The sequence below is a fragment of the Dromiciops gliroides genome, chromosome 3 (genome assembly GCF_019393635.1).
Source record: "Dromiciops gliroides isolate mDroGli1 chromosome 3, mDroGli1.pri, whole genome shotgun sequence".
NCBI lineage: Eukaryota > Metazoa > Chordata > Mammalia > Microbiotheria > Microbiotheriidae > Dromiciops > Dromiciops gliroides.
Window position 1 is genome coordinate 195,563,045 of NC_057863.1, and position 18,488 is coordinate 195,581,532.

General features: G+C 39.5%; 1 pseudogene; it reads right to left on the minus strand.

Annotated features, from left to right (window-relative positions):
- Nucleotides 1-14,391: 14,391 nt before the first annotated feature.
- LOC122751525 lies at nucleotides 14,392-16,509 on the minus strand (annotated as a pseudogene).
- Between the last annotated feature and the right edge of the window lie 1,979 nt (nucleotides 16,510-18,488).

Below are 18,488 nucleotides of genomic sequence, written 5' to 3' on the forward strand. Positions count from 1 at the left end.
CATAATAACACTAATCCTATTTCTGCATTAGTCATGTTATAAGAGAAAAATCAGAGCAATGATGAAAAACCTCAAAATAGAAAAAACAAAAGCAACAAAAACAAAAGAAATAGTATGGTTCATTCAGCATCTATACTCCACAGTTCTTTTTGTTATTTTTGGATTTGGAGATCCTCTTCTATCATGAGTTCCCTGGAACTCTTCTGTACCATTGCATTGGTGAGAAGAATATAGTCCATCACAGTAGATCAACACTCAATGTTGATGATACTGTGTACAATGTTCTTCTGGTTCTGCTCATCTCACTCATCATCAGCCCACTCAAGACCCTCCAGGTTTCTCTGAACTCCTCCTGCTCATCATTTCTTACAGCACAATAGTATTCCATTGTATTCATATGCCACAACTTATCCAGCCATTCCCCAATTGATGGGCATCCCCTCAACTTCCAATTCCTTGCCACCACATAGAGCAGCTATAAATATTTTTGTACATGTGGGTCTCTTTCCCCTTTCCATGATTTCTTTGGGAAAAAGACCCAAAAGTGGTATTTCTGGGTCAAAGGGTATGCACAGCTTTATCGCCCTTTGGGCATAATTCCAAATCTCTCTCCAGAATGGTTGGATCAGTTCACAGCTCCACCAACAATTCATTAGTGTTCCAATTTTCCCACCGCTTCTCCAACATTTATTATTTTCCTTTTTTGTCATTTTAGCCAATCTGATAGGTGTCAGGTGGTACCTCAGAGTTGCTTTACTTTGCATCTCTCTAATCATTAGATATTTAGAGCATTTTTTCATATGGGAATAGATAGCTTTGGTTTCTTCATCAGAAAACTGCCTGTTCATATCCTTTGACCATTTCTCAATTGGGGAATGACTTGGATTCTTATATATTTGATTTAGTTCCCTATATATTTTAGAGATGAGGCCTTTATCAGAAGTACTGGCCACAAAAATTTATCGAAGACATCTTGTGCTTTGGAAAAAAACTTTGCACAGAAATTGTTCAAACAATAGTTTTTACCATGGACATCTGCCGTAATCCAGTTAAAGTAGTAAAAAGTAGCTTCATCATTGTCTTGATCAACAAGACTCACTTAAAAAAGAAGTGCAACTTCCCTCAACAACTGAAACCGTGAGATGCGAGTTTTGTTTATTGAGATCTAATTACTTGTGTTTTGTCAATATTGTGTATATTGAATATACCTAGTATCTCAACATCTTATCATCCCTTGTGTTAAGGGCTAAAATTCTAGCTAGTCTGTCTAAAATATCTAATGAGTGGTCGCCAATAAATTATAAGCTTTAGCAAGAGTTAGGCTTTTAAGCATTTGTTAAGGAGAATAAGAATTTGGTAAAGAGAGAGAGAAAGGCCTAGATTCCTATCTATTAAAGGGAGAGCACATTTCTAGCTCCCTTCTCCACCAGAGTCCAGAGGAAAGAGCGTGAGACCGAGCGCCAGTCTCTTCCTTCCTCCTCCCACTAGTCCGCGTCACTTCCTGAAGCCTGGTCTTGCCCTCAAAGACCTTTACTTCATGGGCAGAACTCTTCTACAGTAAGTATCCAGCAGGTGGCGTCATTCCAATCGTTACAGTCCCCCCTGTTGTTCCTCAAGAAACAAAATGTTTCCTTGACGGAACAGTAAAAACAATATAATAACTATTGCTAACTAATAATATGTGAACAACAATATAGAAAAGGAAGAGAGGAAAGTTTTGTCCAGAGGGGCGATTTTTTTTTTTTTGTCCTCATGAACCGACGCTTTGACATTAGTCTTGCAAAGGGAGGGCCTCTGCAGAGAATACACGTTACAGATGGTGTATATTATAACAGAAAGAGAAAAGAGAAAAAAAAACAACAACAAAACAAAACTGTTCATTTAAAGTCTCTGAAAGTCTTTTCTCAGATGTCCTCTAGGTGTAGTCGTAGAATGGAAGTCTTTTCAGGGGTTGATGTGTGGATGCTGGTAATCAGCCAGGAAATTTCCTACAAAATTGAGCTTAACACAACTTTAAAATAGCTTTGTCAATAATAAAATCAAACAATGAAAGTTCTCAAAAACATGTCTAAGGGAATACAGAATCTTAGTTGTTACACATGAAACATATAATAAAACAAAAATTGAAACATTCTTTAAAATTATAATATTACTATAGTCCCCCCCCCCTTATGGAGGGTAATTGAGAAGACAATTGCTGCAATATTAATTATTAAAAATAATTTTTATCTGTTTCATCACTTTTTGCATCATCTGCCTAATTATCCTCATGCCATTATGAGAAATTTTAAAATCTAATATAATTAGTAACAGATGTCAAGGCCAAATTCAACACTGTTATTTATCATGACACCTGAGATAATTATGGGGGTTACCATAAAAGAACAGAGAAATGATGGGATATGAGCATTCCCACACTTGAGCAATATGTACTGCCCATACAGTATGCCAGGCTTAAAATAGGTGGATGGAATATACGTCCATGCCACCGAACATATTGGAGGAAACTGAGTCAGACTTAATCAGATGCATGGGATTGAGATGGTCCATGGCATCAGGCATATAGGAGGGAGCATAGAAGCCAGGTGTAGAAGTGAGATGGGTGGGATCAATACTTCCAGCCATCTGTACGATATTGTGGGGAAAAATAAAATAAAATATTAAACCAAGAGAATCCAACCTCAACATTTGTCAAAAGCCGTTCCCTTGGCCATACCTTGACTTCATGCATGTCTCCCCTCATGTGACAGTTCAGTGTCTGCTCTTGCATGTATTCCTCTTGTGATTGGATGGCATCTTGGCCAACTGGCATCTGATAACTCAGAATAAAGGCAATTAGTGTCTTAAATGATAAGTTCCCATAATCCAAGTCTCATATGGATTTAAAAATTGAGGATAATAAATGATTGCAAAAAATGTGAATACATCTTGACTCAGAATATAATATATAATTATGCAACAATTTCAAATAATACCTTTTTTTTACTTAGCATACAATTACTTTTTTGAAAAATCTGAACATATTTAAATACAAGTTAAAGCACAACACAATCTCAAAGACAACTTTTACAAATGTTCCCCTCTTTTTTTTTTTTTGGAATATGCTTATCAAAAATAATACTTCTAGAATCAATTTACACTTGCCATGGCAAACAATTTGCTAGGGAAATGCTTTAAAGAGTTTGATCAAATAATCAGTTGAGAAAAAATAACAAAAACAAACAACTCAGAATATGGGAGCACAATACTCCTAGAATTAACATTGTATTATGAAATCAAAACCATCTTGCAATGTTTCAAAATTAGAGAGATGAATAAATAGAAAAAAATACACACGGAACAATAAAAGACAATGAAATTCAAACTAGGGAAATCTAAATGAATATGAACTTAATATTAATAAGAGTATTATAAAATATAAACTTGATCATATGACTATAAAAAGCTTTACAAATATTCTCCTTGTTTTAGAAACTAAGTATAAGTCACAATCTCAAAAGCATGAAAATCTCTATGAAAATAAACCCATACCATTAATTTCAAAATGTATATATAATAGCATAGAAATCCTATGTAACCTCTGAACTGATACTATTACTCTGAGTGAATTCAGAACACTTTTGATTCCGATATCTAAAATCCCCAATACTCATATCAATACCTTGCTGCTTACTTCTACATTTCTGTAAAATATATACCCTTCCATGGCAAAAGAAGCGGAGTCTTGAACTATGGTGATGATTGTCATTCTCATTCAGCTTAAGTTTTTCTTCTTTAACCCCTCTATATTGTCTGTCAGTCTTTTCACCATACAAATGCTTTATAAGATTACTAATTAAAGACAAAAGCAGGTTAGCAAAATTATGAACAAAACGAGCATATCTGGAATTTAAAGAGTTTTCTAAGATTGTCTCAAAAGCACAGCCAGGCCGGGGAAGGGCTGAGCCTGAAGCTGCAAATGCAGGTAGAAAAAGTTGAGCATGCGCATCAGATCTCTGGACTTCCCAGGCAGGGGAAGCTATGGGCTTGGCCATAGGAGGAGTAGAGGGTGGGGTCTGGAGAGGAGGGGAGGGACCAGAGCAATTTGAATCAGACTTGATTTTGAACTCAGGCCTGGATTCCTCTTCCCCCACTTTGCCTCCAGGTGCTAGGGGATTAAAAGCTTCTAGAGGGTGGGTCATTGCCTCCAGGCATGCAAAATTAAAGCAACAATTACTGTTAGAACTGGGAAAAGCTGCGGGAATCTCTTCAGGTTTCTCTGAAAAAGCATGGTTGGGAGAGGGAGAGATATTTCCTTGTGTGAGTAAGTTGCTGGCTCTTTTAACAAAAATAAAAAGAAAAATAGAAAATCCACAAAAACAAAGCATTAACATGATATTATCTCCCATTTGTCTGGTTAAACAGACTAAAATCAAAAATAGGATAATTAGGGAGTCTAAAAGGTCCATTCGAAAAAATTTAAAGGGAAAACACAGCCAGTATGCCAGTACTCAGCAGTTAAAGGGAGAGGGAGGGGAAATTTCTTACCCAACCAGAAGATCAGAAGAAGACTGAGGGTTAGCTTTCCTCTTCGTGGTCAGCCATCTGTTAAGGGCTAAAATTCTAGCTAGTCTGTCTAAAATATCTAATGAGTTGTCGCCAATAAATTATAAGCTTTAGCAAGAGTTAGGCTTTTAAGCATTTGTTAAGGAGAATAAGAATTTGGTAAAGAGAGAGAGAAAGGCCTAGATTCCTATCTATTAAAGGGAGAGCACATTTCTAGCTCCCTTCTCCACCAGAGTCCAGAGGAAAGAGCGTGAGACCGAGCGCCAGTCTCTTCCTTCCTCCTCCCACTAGTCCGCGTCACTTCCTGAAGCCTGGTCTTGCCCTCAAAGACCTTTGCTTCATGGGCAGAACTCTTCTACAGTAAGTATTCAGCAGGTGGCATCATTCCAATCGTTACACTTGTGATGAAATAATTTCATCCATTCCCTGTAAATCTACATGTTTCACAGTGGTAGACCTCTGCTCTAGCCATCATACATTGGCAATTGACAATGGTCATTATCTATGTGATTCTTCTAATGCAGCAAGCTTGGCTGCAGAATCAGCTCGTGCATTCCCCTTTGAAACAGAGTCATTATTCCTTGTGTGGGCAGGGCAATGTACAATGGCTAGAGCAGAGGTCTACCACTGTGAAACATGTAGATTTATAGGGAATGGATGAAATTATTTCATCACATTTGAAACACCCTTCTTCAAAATTGATTCATTCATTTTTCTTGGGTTTTCAAAAAAAAACAACAACACTAATTAGTCAGATTCTTGCCAACCACCACACTCATACTCAGAAAGATGAAGAAATATGCATGTATAAAAACAAATTTGTGATTCAGTCCTGTATTCTTATTCTCACAGTATTAAATTGTACTTTGGCTATAAATTCCAAATATTGATGAGCATCCTCATTGATTATAGTTATCTACTAAGAAAAGATAAACAGAAGTCCTCCTGTAGGTGTTTGGTCCTGTAGGTGTTTGGAGAGATTGACTTCAATATGGTTTTTATCATTGTTGGTTGGATTTCTTGATATAGAATCTCTTTGAGCAACTGATAATAAACTGATTCTTATGCAAAATATTTGCATTTCTGTACTAAATACATTTTCTTGTATATCAGATCTGAAACAAGATCTCACTATTTGGGAATTCCTCTTGGCTTAGTTCCAACATAAAATGTTAACTCTTGTATTTGTTCATGAGTCATGACGTTCCTTAACCTTGAAATTTCAATTGGAATCTGTGCTCCTTAGGCACCTACTGACAAGTCATCAGATTCTTCTCTACCTAATGAAAATGTGCATGCAGGGTCCCCAGTAAGTACCATTCCTCAATATAGCTGAACTTGAAGAACACTTAGTAAGCAGGCTTGGAAGGAGGGTTGTATTGTGCAGCTGTTTATTTGTAAATTAACATGCTGAATTTCATTTAACACAGTTTTAAGAGCTTACTTTAAATCCAGGCTTATTGATAGTTAAGTCTTAACTACACAGATTGCTACAAAACCTGTCCTAACTGAAGCCTTTCTTTGGGCTAACCATCCGAGCCTCTAAGTCTATTGAGATTAATCATAATGAGGATATTTAGGGTCATCAACACCTTTAAATAATACATCTGTTACTGAAAAGAATGACTTTACTCTAAGTTAATGGCTATTCATTATAATAACTAGAATAAATTAGATGGGTTTGTTATTCATTTGTGTCCCCCAAAATGAGAAGCTAAAATGAGTAAGATGAATGAGATTTCTGATTTGCCCACTTTCTTGAGAGATAAACATATATATCATCATAATTAATGTGTCCTTTGCTAATTAAAAACAATATTCCTTATTATCATTTCTGATGTAGGTTTGTATTTGGGAGACTCAAGCGATAGAATGAGGAGGTTTTAAAAACCAATATTTCATTATTGTCTCATTCCTTTTTTCACCCTCCTCTTTAGTTTTAGACGTGAATTCAAGTGTTAAGGAAGGAAAAGGTTCCTTTCAATGTCTAATCTGGCACTTACTACTATTATTACTACATTTTGTTCCTTATGGCAAGATTTTTGGAAACTGTTTCTTTGCTTAGGAGGTTATTCTTCTTAATAAATCTTAACATTTGCTATTCTGAAATGATTAATCTTGCATCATTTAGGATCTTTGTTAATGTTTTCATGTTGAGAGAGATGACATTAACAAAAAATTGGCTTAGGTCCTTTGGTGGGTTCCTAAGGGGGTTGATGAGGAGGGGCGAGGATTGAAGTTTGTGTATTTTCAGAGACATTAGTAGAAGCTATCAACACTAAAGGGAGCATATAAAACAACAAGTTCTTTTTTTTACTCATAAAAGTATTTTACTATTTTCTAGTTTCAAATTTTTCTCTCTCTCTCCCCTCATTCCCCCTTCCTCAAGACAGCAAGCAATCTGATATAGGTTATATATGTACAATAACATTAAACATATTTTTGCATTAGTCATACCGTGAAAGAAGAATCAGAACAAAAGTGAAAAACCTCAAAAAAAAAAAGAAAGTAGAAACAGTATGGTTCAATCTGCATCTACATTCCACAGTTCTTTTTTCTGGATCTGGAGAGCATTTTCCATCATGAGTCCTTTGGGATTATCTTGGACCATTGGATTGCTTTAAGTCAAGTCTATCACAGTTGAACATCACACAATGGTGTTGATACTGTGTAAAATGTTATCCTGGTTCTGCTCATCTCACTCAGCATCAGTTCATGTAAGTCTGTCCAGGTTTGTCTGAAATCTGCCTGCTCATTTCTTACAGCACAATAGTATTCCATTACATTCATATACCACAACTTGTTCAGCCATTCTGCAATTGATGTGCATCCCCTCAGTTTCGAATTCTTTGTCACTACAAAAAGAGCAGCTATAAAGATTTTTGTACATGTGGGTCCTTTTCCTTTTTTATTATCTCTTTGGGATAAAGACCTAATAGGGGTATTGATGGGTCAAAGGGTATAAACACTTTTATAGCCCTTTGGACATAGTTCCAAATTTCTCTCTGGAATGGTTGGAGCAGTTCACAGCTCCACCAACAATGCATTAGTGTTCCAATTTTTACACAGCTTCTCCAAATGTATTATTTTTCATTTTTGTCATATTAACCAATCTGATAGGTGTGAGATCAGAGTTGTTTTAATTACCATTTCTCTAATTAATAGTGATTTAGAGCATTTTTTCATATGACAATAGGTAGCTTTGAATTTTTCATCTGAAATCTGCCTGTTCATATCATTTGAGCATTTCTTAATCAGAGAATGACTTGTATTCTTTCAAATTTCATTTAGTTCCCCGTATATTTTAGAAATGAGGCCTTTATCAGAAACACTGGTCGTCAAAATTGTTTCCCAGCTTCCTGCTTCCCTTCTAATTTCGGCTGCATTGCTTCTATTTGTAAAAAGCCTTTTTAATTTAATGAAATGATGGGCTAGGACTAGATGTTCTCTAAGCTCCCTTCCAGCTCTTACTTTTGAACCAATGATCCTGTAACATTTTATCATAGGAGAATGAGTGGTGGATTGGTTATTAATATAGAAGTTATTGATATTAAATAGCATAATAGATAAAATCTCTTTAAGTTCTTCAAGTCTATTTCTTTGTCCATAAAATGACAAGGACTGGATTAGATCAATTCAACTCAAAAAATATTGATAGAATATCCTAGGTAATGCTAAGTGCAGGGGATACAAAGAAAAAATGTAAACAGTTCCTTGAACATGAATCTGGTCTTATTAAAGCAGGAAGATAAAGTATGCAGTCAAGTATAAACAAAATACATATGGAGTAAATATGAAGTAAATTGGGAGTATACTAACAATTGAGGAAATGAGGAAAGACCATAGGAGGAGGCACATAAGTTGTATTATAGTTTGGATTTAAAAAAAAAAATATATATATATATATATATATATATACTTAGTATTTTATTTTCCCCAATTGCATGCAAAACAGCTTTTAATATTTTTTTACTTAATAGTTGTTTTTTTTCACAATCATGTGTAAAGTTAGTTTTCAACATTCATTTTGTAAGACTTTTGAGTTCCAAATTTTTCTCCTTCACTTGCTTCCATCCCTTCTCCCCAAGACAGCAAGCAATCTGATATAGGTTATACAGTACAAATCCAATCTGATAGATGTAACGTGGCACCTCAGAGTTGTTTGAATTTGCATTTCTCTAATCAATTAGTGATTGAGAAGATTTTTTCATATCACTATATATAGCTTTAATTTCTTCATCTTAAAACTGTTCATATCCTTTGACCATTTCTTAATCAGAGAATGCCTTGTATTCTTATAAATTTCATTCAGTTCTCTATATATTTTAGAATGTGCCTTTATCAAAAACATTGACTGGAAAAATTGTTTCCCAGCTTTCTGCTTTCCTTATAATCTTGGTTGTATTGGTTTTGTTTGTGTAAAAACTTTTTTTTAATTTCAGTTAATAAAATTATTCACTTTGGAGCAGTTCCAGGGTGTAGCCAAGATGGTGAAGGAAAGGCAGTGAGCTCTTGAACTCAAAATACAATTACTTTAAAAAACCCCTCCAAATAATGCCATAGAACAATTCCTGGACCAGCAAAATCCACAGAAGAATGTGGTGATATCATTTTCCAAACAATGATGGGTTAGAATGTTGGAAGGAGTGAGCTGCTGTGCTGAGACAGAAATGGAGCCCAACCCCACAGTTGCACTGACACTGATCCAGTCCCAGGAAGGTCTTGCCAGAGAAAGAGACTCCCAGAAACTCTGAATCAGTTGCAGTGCCAGTGTCATTTGGAACTCACTGTCTGGTGAAAGGGCTAAGCCCTTGGCAGGGGAAGATTACAGTGAACTCTGCTGGTGCTGAGGAGGAACTTGAGTTTTTCACCCCTGCTGGAAACCAGGAGGTAGGCTTGAGTAGCAGTGGCCCAGGTAGGGGAGGGGCACAGGCTTGTTGGAGCTGACAACCACAGCACATCAAGCTGGTTGATTAGCAAGTTGTCCGGGGGTTATCTATGGATGAGGGAATAGGCCAGGTGAGTGAATAGCCTGTCCCTCCTTAAATCATTCCACCTTGAAACCCCTGAAACTTGGGACACTGCAGCCTGGAAACAGTACCCCACTTTAAGAAGCTAAAAGTCAAGTAAAAGAAAGGCCAGATAAGCAGACAGAGAAAGGTGAGGACCAAAGAAAGTTTCTTTAGTGACAAGGAAGATTGAGGTACACTCTCAGAGGAGGATGGCAATGTCAGGGCACTTATATTCCAGAAAGCAAAGGAACTGGGATTACAACCAAGAATCACCTATCCAGCAAAACTGTATATAATCTTTCAGAGAAAAAAATGGGACTTCAGTGAAAAAGAGGACTTCAGGCATTCGTAATGAAAAGACATAAACTGAATGGAAAATTTGACTTTCAAATACAAGATCCTAGAGAAACATAAAAAGTTGGTGTTTGATGACATGCCAGGGGTCATGCAGTGAGTGAGTATCTTGTGACTGAGGCCAGATTGGGGCTGGGGTCCTCCTGAGTTCAGGGTGGATCCTTTGTCCACTGTGTCACCTAGCTGCCCCATGATGGCATCTTTATGGTACAATTGAGGTGTGAGAGGAATGCACTGGGGGAGGGAGAAAGGCAGGGGTAGCGTGAGGTGAAATCCCACATGAAAGAAACAGGAAAGTGTTTATGGTTTATTACTTTTTTATGCTTCTTGAGTCTTGCATTTGAAAATCAAATTTTCTGTTCAGCTCTGATCTTTTTATCATGAAACCTTTAAAGTCCCCTATTTCTTTGAATGTCCATCTATTCCCCTGAAAAATTATGTTCAATTTTGCTGGATAATTGATTCTTGGTTGCAATCCAATCTCTTTTGCCTTCTGGAATATCATGTTCCAAGCCTTCTGATTCTTTAATGTTGAAGCTTCTATGTCTTGTGTAATACTGCCCGTGACTTCTTTATATTTGAATTATTTCCAGGGCAGCTAGGTGATGCAGTGGATAGAGCACTGGCCATGGAGTCAGGAATACCTGAGTTCAAATCTGACCTCAGACACTTACTGGCTGTGTGACTCTCTGGGCAAGTCACTTAACCCCAATTGCCTCACCAAAAAAAAAAAAAAAAGGGGGATATTTGAATTATTTCCTTCTGACTGCTTGCCACATTTTCTCCTTCACATAATTATTATGGAATATGACTATAATATTCCTTGGAGTTTTCATTTTGGGATCTCTTTCAGGAGATGATTGGTGGATTTTTTTAAAATGACTGTTTTATCCTCTGGTTCTAGAATACCATGCCATTTTCCTTAATTTCTTGAAAGATGCTCTTTAGGCTGGTTTTGTGATCGTGGCTTTTAGGTAGTCCAACAATTCTTAAATTATCTCTCCTGCATCTATTTCCCAAGTCAGTTTTTTTTTCAGCTGAGGTATTTTACATTTTCATTTTTTTTATTCTTTTAATGTTGCTTAACTGATTCTTGATGTCTCTCAGTCATTATCTTCCACCTCTCCCTATGATCCCTCCAAATAGCTCTAAATAATGTCATAAGACATGTCCTGAAGCACCACAACCCCCAAAAGGACTGGGTGCACTTTCCCAAGCTTCAGCAGGTCCCACATGATGCGATTTACATTCTATACTCCCATAGCCTGTGCTCTGGTCTGCAAGTAATCACAGGCCTGCTTGCTCTTTAACCCAGGAACAGAATACTGTTTTACTGTGGTTGCAAGCTTAGACATGCCTGCACCACCCACCACCCAACCTGGGTCACCACTCAAGACTGCTTCCTAGTTCTGAGCACAGGCAACATAACAGAGCTCTGCCTCAGTGCCAGCAGAAACCCCTGCAATTTCCCCCCAGCCAACTGCTAGACCCCCTCACTAGACCGTGAACTGAGTTCCAGAAGTAGCCACTACAGCCAATTCAGAGGCTCTAGAGGCCTGGTTCTCTGGCACCACCTGCCTGGGGCTGGATCTGTGCTGACACAGCCTAGGTCTGTCCTCCACTCTCACCTTAGTACAACATACTTTTCCTGCCAACCTTCTAAGTCATCTTTGGCTGGAAAATGACTCACCCAGTCCTTTTGTGGGTCCTGCTGCTCCAGGAATTGTCTTATGGCGTTATTTGGGGCTATTTTGAGGGATCATAGGGAGAGGTCTGAAAAGGGACTGTCTTTCCTCCCCCATTGTCCAATTCTAGTTTTTAAAGAATTGCTTTTTCCATTGTTTGTTTTTTCCTCAATTTGCCAATTGTATTTTTAAGGTATTTTCTTCTTTTCCTTTTTTTCTATTTAATTAACATTTTATTTTCCCCAATTATATGTAAAAACAATTTTTAACACATTTGTTTTTAAAACTTTGAGTTTAAAATTCTCTCCCTCTCTCCCACTTTGAGAAGGTATGCAATTCAATATAAGTTGTACATGTGTAGTCATACAAAACATTTCCTTATTAGGCATGTTGTAGAAGAAAACGGACCAAAAAAAAAAACCCCAAGAAAAATAAAAAAGAAAGGGTTTTTTGTTTTGTTTTGTTTTTTTAATGTTTCAATCTGTATGCAGACACCATAAGTTCTTTTTTGGGGGATTGATAAGATTTTTCATCATAAGTCTTTCAGAGTTATCTTGGATTATGGTATTTCTTAGAATAGCTAAGTCATTCATAGCTGATCATCTTATAATATTGTTGTTTCTTTGAACACAGTACATTTCTCTTTTTATCAGCTCATGTAAATCTTTCCAGATTTTTCTGATAGCATCTTCGATTGTGCTATTTCTCATGGTACAATAGTATTCCATTATAATCACATCCCACACTTTATTCAGCTATTCCCCAATTGATGGGCATCCCCTCAATTTCCAATTTTTTGCCACTAGAATAGAGCTGCTATAAAAAAAATTTGTATCTATAGGTCTTTTTCCTTTTTTATTTCTTTTTGGATACAGATCTAGTGGTGGTATTCCTAGATGAGAGTATTCATGGTTTTATAGCCCTTTGGGCATAGTTCCAAATTGTTCTATAGAATGATTAAATCAGTTGACAACTCCATCAGTGATTTAGTGTCTCATTTTTCTCACATCCCCTACAATATTTGTCATTTTTCTCTTCTGGGCTCTTAGCTAATATAATATGTATGAGGTTGTACTCCAGAATTGTTTTTTTGTTTGTTGGTTTGCTTTTTGTCTTGTTTTGTTTTGCTTTTTTGGTGAGGCAATTGGGGTTAAATGACTTGCCCAGGGTCACACAGCTAGTAAGTGTTAAGTGTCTGAGGCCAGATTTGGACTAAGGTCCTCCTGACTCCAGGGCTGGTGCTTTATCCACTGTGCCACCTAGCTGCCCCTCCAGAATTGTTTTAATTTGCATTGCTCCAATTAATAGTGAGAGCATATTTCATATGGCTATAGACAGCTTTGATTATTTTATCTGAAAACTTTTCATAACTTTTGATTATTTATCAATTAGGGAATGACTCTTATTTTTATAAATTTGACTCAGTTATCTGTATGTTTGAGAAATGAGGCCTTTATCAGAAAAAAACTTCCTTCAAAATTTTCCCACAAATTTCCCTCCATTCTATTCCCACCCAGTTTAATCTATTTTCTTTCTCCTTTCACCCTGTCCCTCCTCAAAAGTGTTTTCCTTCTAACTACTCCCTACACTAATCCACCCTCTCTGACCCACTGCACTCCATCTTATCCCCTTCCCCTCCAACTTTCCTACAAGATTAGATTGATTTTTATGCCCAATTGAGTGTGTTTTCCCCTCTTTAAGACAATTTTAATGAGAGTAAGATTCACTCACTCTTCCTCATCTCCCCCATCTTCCCATCTACTGTAAAATATTTTTCTTGCCTCTTTTGTATAAGATTATTTAGTGCATTCCACCTCTCCCTTCCCTTTCTGTTTTCCAGGTCAGTTGTTTTTCTATTGAGACATTTCACATTATCTTCTATTTTTTTCATTCTTTTAGTTTTGTTTAATTTTTTCTTTATTCTCATAAATTCATTGGCTTCCGTTTGCTCAATTCTAATTTTTGAGTAAAATTTTTCTTCAGTGAGGTTTTCTACCTCCTTTTTCATTCTGCCAATTCTACTTTTTACAGTTTTTATTTTCTTCAGAGAATTTTTGTGTCTCTCTTAGGATTTACCCTATTCTGCTTTTACAGTTGTTATTATCTTTATAATTTTTTGTGTCTCCTTAACCAAGCTATTGACACTTTTCTCATGATTTTCTTGCATCACTCTCATTTCTCTTCCCAATTGTTCCTCTACCTCTCTTACCTGATTTTCAAAATAATTACATATATGTGTAATATATACATATACATATACATACACATACATACATACATATATATATATATATATACTGCTGTCACTGAGGCAGGGAGCCAGGGCCCTGGCTGTCAATGGGATGCATGTATCACTTGGGGCAGATGGTCCACAGCCAACTGTGGGTGGGCTCAGATGACAAAGGGGAGCAAAGGGGGTGTTCCCACAGATAGAGTTCCCACTACACTGACTGTGCGTCAATCTTTGGCTGACCTGCCCAGTGCCCACCCCTGAAACCTGGGAATTTAAGATGTAGGCAGTCAGGCCAACAGGGAGGGACTTGGAGGAGGCTGAGAGCCATGTGATCAAGAAGTTCCCCTTATTTCTAAAGGGCCAGCAGGAAGTGTGTAGTGTGAGCGACACAAGGGAACCTGCATGGAACAAGGTTCCCACTTTAAACTGTACAGTAATACTGGGTCCAGGGGTGGGGGAAGGAAAGAACAGGTAGGGGCAGCTCAAGGCTGCCTAGCCCTTGGAATGCTCTCTGATCGATTAGGGAGCATATGGAAAGCCCAGCCCTGGGCCAGGAGGTCTCTCACTGCCGCTTGGCTTTGTAAGGACCGGAGCGTTTCTATCAGCTTCCTCTGTTTGTGGAGCCAGGCGGATGCTGACGCCCTGTCGCTGTCTCACGGAGATGTTGTGCTCCACAAGGTTGGCCAGCATGCCTTCCTGAGCCAGCATAGAAATAAATGTGCAGATGAACTCATCGTAGTTGTGGGTTCTTCTCTAGTCCTCAATCTTAATTATTTTCCTCTTCTCCACCTCTTCCTTGAGACACGCTTCATAGTTTGCGATCTCTGCCTCTACACACTTCCCCAGCGCCAGCAGCTCTTTGGGGGAATACTTTTCCCTGCTCAGGGGGCACGCTCAGCCCGGCTTTTTCTCTATCACTCGGCTGAGGCGCCTCCTCCTCCAGCACGACACTGATCTGGGAGGTCTGGCTCTGTTTGACAATTGTTGATGACCCTTTCCCACCTTCTGTGATGGTGCGAAGGCACAGCACCCCATCCTCAGAGAGATGTAGAAGGCCCGTGCTGATGACAGGCCCCAAGTCTCGCACAGGCCGGTTGCAGCGCATACGGTCCACTCGCAGCAACCCATCGTCCTCCCCAAAAAGCACGTTGGAGATATGGGAGGTGACGGGGCTGGATGGGCGGGTGGGGTTGGCAGAACAGATGGGTGAGCGGAGTAGCGAGTTAAAGTCGCTGCTGATCTCAGAAGCTGTGTCGGTGCTCTCGTTTCTGGGGGGTGGGTGAAGGCTGAGAGTGAGAGGGCACGGCGACAGCAGGGCTTCCAGCACCCCCACTAGTCTTGATGGACAGAGGAATCGAAAGGTCTTTCTGGGATTCCTTGAGCTTCTCAGCCAGCACATTGATGGTGTTGGGATGCAGTACACGTGCAGCCCATTGGAGGAGGTAGCCAAGGGCTCCTGCTTGTACCTGATGGCAGAATTTGTGTTCCGAACATCCTCTTCTTCCTCATCATCACATTCATCCTCATCATCTAAGTATTGTTGTGGTGGATGAACTGGGACCTGGCTTTGGCCTAGGCCTGCTGCCAGGTCCTCTTCTTCATAGTTGGCATAGTTGTGGTTATCCAGGAAAGCTGGGAGCCACTGAACTATGGGACTAGGGTTTGCTAGAACCCCATTAAGGCTGCTGACCGGAGGCTTCACCATGAGCTTGGGTTTGCTGGGTGGACTATGTGTGGGGGCTGGTTGGCAAGGTCCTGACATCTATTCAGGTCCATCTGTTTGGGAACCCTCAGAGGCCAGTGGGGTCTTGCTCATTTCAAGCACCAGAGAGGGCTTGCAGGAGGCTGGCTTGGAATCCTCAGGGGGCTGACCCTCTTGGGACTTCTAGGTTTGAATCAGTTCTGGCTGAGTCACTCAGATCAGCTGCTGCAAGGCCTCCAACACTGTCTGTCAGTTCATCTTCAGGACATGTAGCTTAAATTCATACTTGATCCTTTGGTTAGGCACTACTGCCATCAGGTTAAATCCGATGTCATGATATGCTGTTGCTAGGCCAATCCATTCCATGATGACTCAGCAGGCTTTGTCCACTCTTCATCTTCCCCCCAAGGTCGATGGGGCATACTTTCAGCCCATCCAGCTCAAAGAGACGTTCCTTAATGGGGATATAGCTGACAAAGTGGAATGCTTCCATGGTCTACACAGTGCTGATTCCATTCTGCTTCTAGGGCAGGTGTTGTGGCTCAGGCCTGGCATGGCTGTTATGTGCTTTGGCCAGCTCTGGAGCATTCCCAATGGCATATCGCTTACTCTATGGGCTGAAGCCCGTGGTGAAATCCTTCATTCACCTCAGTGATGGGCCCAGGTCCACATTGCTACAGTTCAGAAGGATACTCAGTAAGGCATGTTGGAGTTGGAAATTGGCTGATGGGTGAAGAACATGTTATTCACAATGTCATCTTCGATCACAGAAGTCTCATCCACTAGGGTAGAGACCTTGAGTCGGATAGACATTCTTCAATCCATTTGAAGAGGATGATGAAGCCATATACTGGACCCTAGCATTTGCTCTGAAGATCATAGATCTCCGCAACTTGTACCCCCTTTAACACCAAAATCTTCTACCAACAGGATGAAAAGGCCTGGGTTGCTCTCCAGCTCCAACCAGCCTTTATTCATCTTCCCCTGGAACGGCCCCTCAAAGCCATGTCCAAGCTCTGCCCTCAAGGAAGCCCAGCTGGCAGCAGGCCCCCACTCTCAGACACCCAGACAATGGGCTCAAAATAATGTTTGAACTCTTCCATGGCCTGAGACCAATTCATCTTTTTCTCAGAGGCTTTGGATGTTGGAGATTAGATGTTGTTGTTTTCTTCAGAGGGTGTGTTTTGATCTTCCTTATCACCATAGTAACTTTCTATGGTCAGAATTTTTTTCTATTCTTTACTCATTTCCCCAATCCATTTCTTAACTTTTATCTCTTTGTTAAAGTGGGGCTTTGTTTTCAGGATAGAGGGTGCACTGTCCCAAGCTTCAGTTCTTTAGTATAGCTGTTTTCAGAGATAATTCTAGGGACCTGTAAGTTATCAGTTATTCCAAGCTGGTATGGTCTAAGGAGAGATGTGTTTATTATTCTCAGAGACTGTGTATGACCACATGTACTCTTTTCTGCCCTAAATTGTTAAGAGGGGGCCCTACTCCACTTTAGTCACAAGCTATGGTGTGCTAGTAATCCTCCTAGCCCTGAAACTGCCACCCAGGACCATGACCCAGATCTAAGTTTGGGTGAAGCAACAGAGTCTGCCCCCAGTGCCAGCAAATGTAATCTCCTTATCAGTTGTTGATTTCCTTACTGTCTTTGGGCTGAGAGCTTTGGAAAAAGTTGCTGCTGTTTCTGATTCAGTGGTCCTAAAGACCTACTCCTTCCTGGTTTGCTGGGCAAAGTAGTTTTGCTTGATTTTTGGTTGCAATCCAAGTTCCTTTGCCTTCTGGAATATCATGTTCCAAGACTTCTGATCCTGTAACATTGAAGTCACCAGGTCCTGTGCAATCCTGACTGTGGCTCCATGATATTTAAACTGTTTCTTTCTGGCTGCTTGCCAGAATTTCTCCTTCACCTGATAATTCTGGAATTTGGCTACACTATTCCTTGACTTTTTTTTTTTCTTTTGGGGTCACTTTCAGGAGGTGGATTCTCTCAATGACTATTTTATCCTTTGATTCTAAAATATCTGGGCATGTGGTGTCTAGACTCTTTTGTTGATGATGGCTTTTAGGTAGTCCAATAATTCTCATATTATCCCTCCTGGATTTATTTTCCAGGTCAGTTGTCTTTCCAATTCTATTTTTTTCATCTTGGTGATTCTCTTTGACTGATTCCTGGTGTCTCATGGAGTCATTATCTTCCATCTTCCCAATTTTTACGTCATTGCTTGTTGTTTTTTGGTTTGTTTGTTTGTTGTTGTTTTTTCCCAGTAAGCTTTTGTACATCTTTTTCCATTTGGCCAAATGAATTTTTTAAGGAATTGTTTTCTTCAGTCAATCTTTGTGCTTCCTTTTCCAAGCTGTTGATTCTTTTTTTCATAATTTTCTTGTGTAGCTTTCATTTCTCTCATTTATTTTCCCATTTTTTCTTCTGCCTATCTCATTTGAATTTTAACTCTTTCTTAAAGTGGGGCACTGCTTCCAGGATGCATTGTCCCAAGCTTCAGGGGTTCTAAAGTGGTATGATTTAAGGAGAGGCAAGTTCTTCACTCGCCTGGCCTATTCTCTGGTCTGTTATCAACCCAAGCCTACCTGCTAACCAACCAGGAAACAAAATTTGGTTTCACTAAGTTTGAGAGCTCTGGTGAGCCTGTGCCCCTCCCCCACCTGGGCTGCCACTACCACTCAAGACTGCTTTCTGTTTCCCTGTGGCTGCAGAGACCCCTGCCAACTGCTCAGCCCTCTCACCAAAACATGAGCTTAGTTCCAGAAGTTGCCTGAACTGCAGCCTTTTCAGAAGGTCCTGGGGTCTCTTTCTCTGGTGCAGCCTGCCTGGGTCTGGATCTGCATCAGTGGACCCAGGTCTGGATGGCCTGCCTGGGGCTGGATCTTTGTGGTGCAGCCTGTGTCTGGATTTGTGTTAGCATGGCTGGGTCTGGGTGGCCAGCCTGGGGATG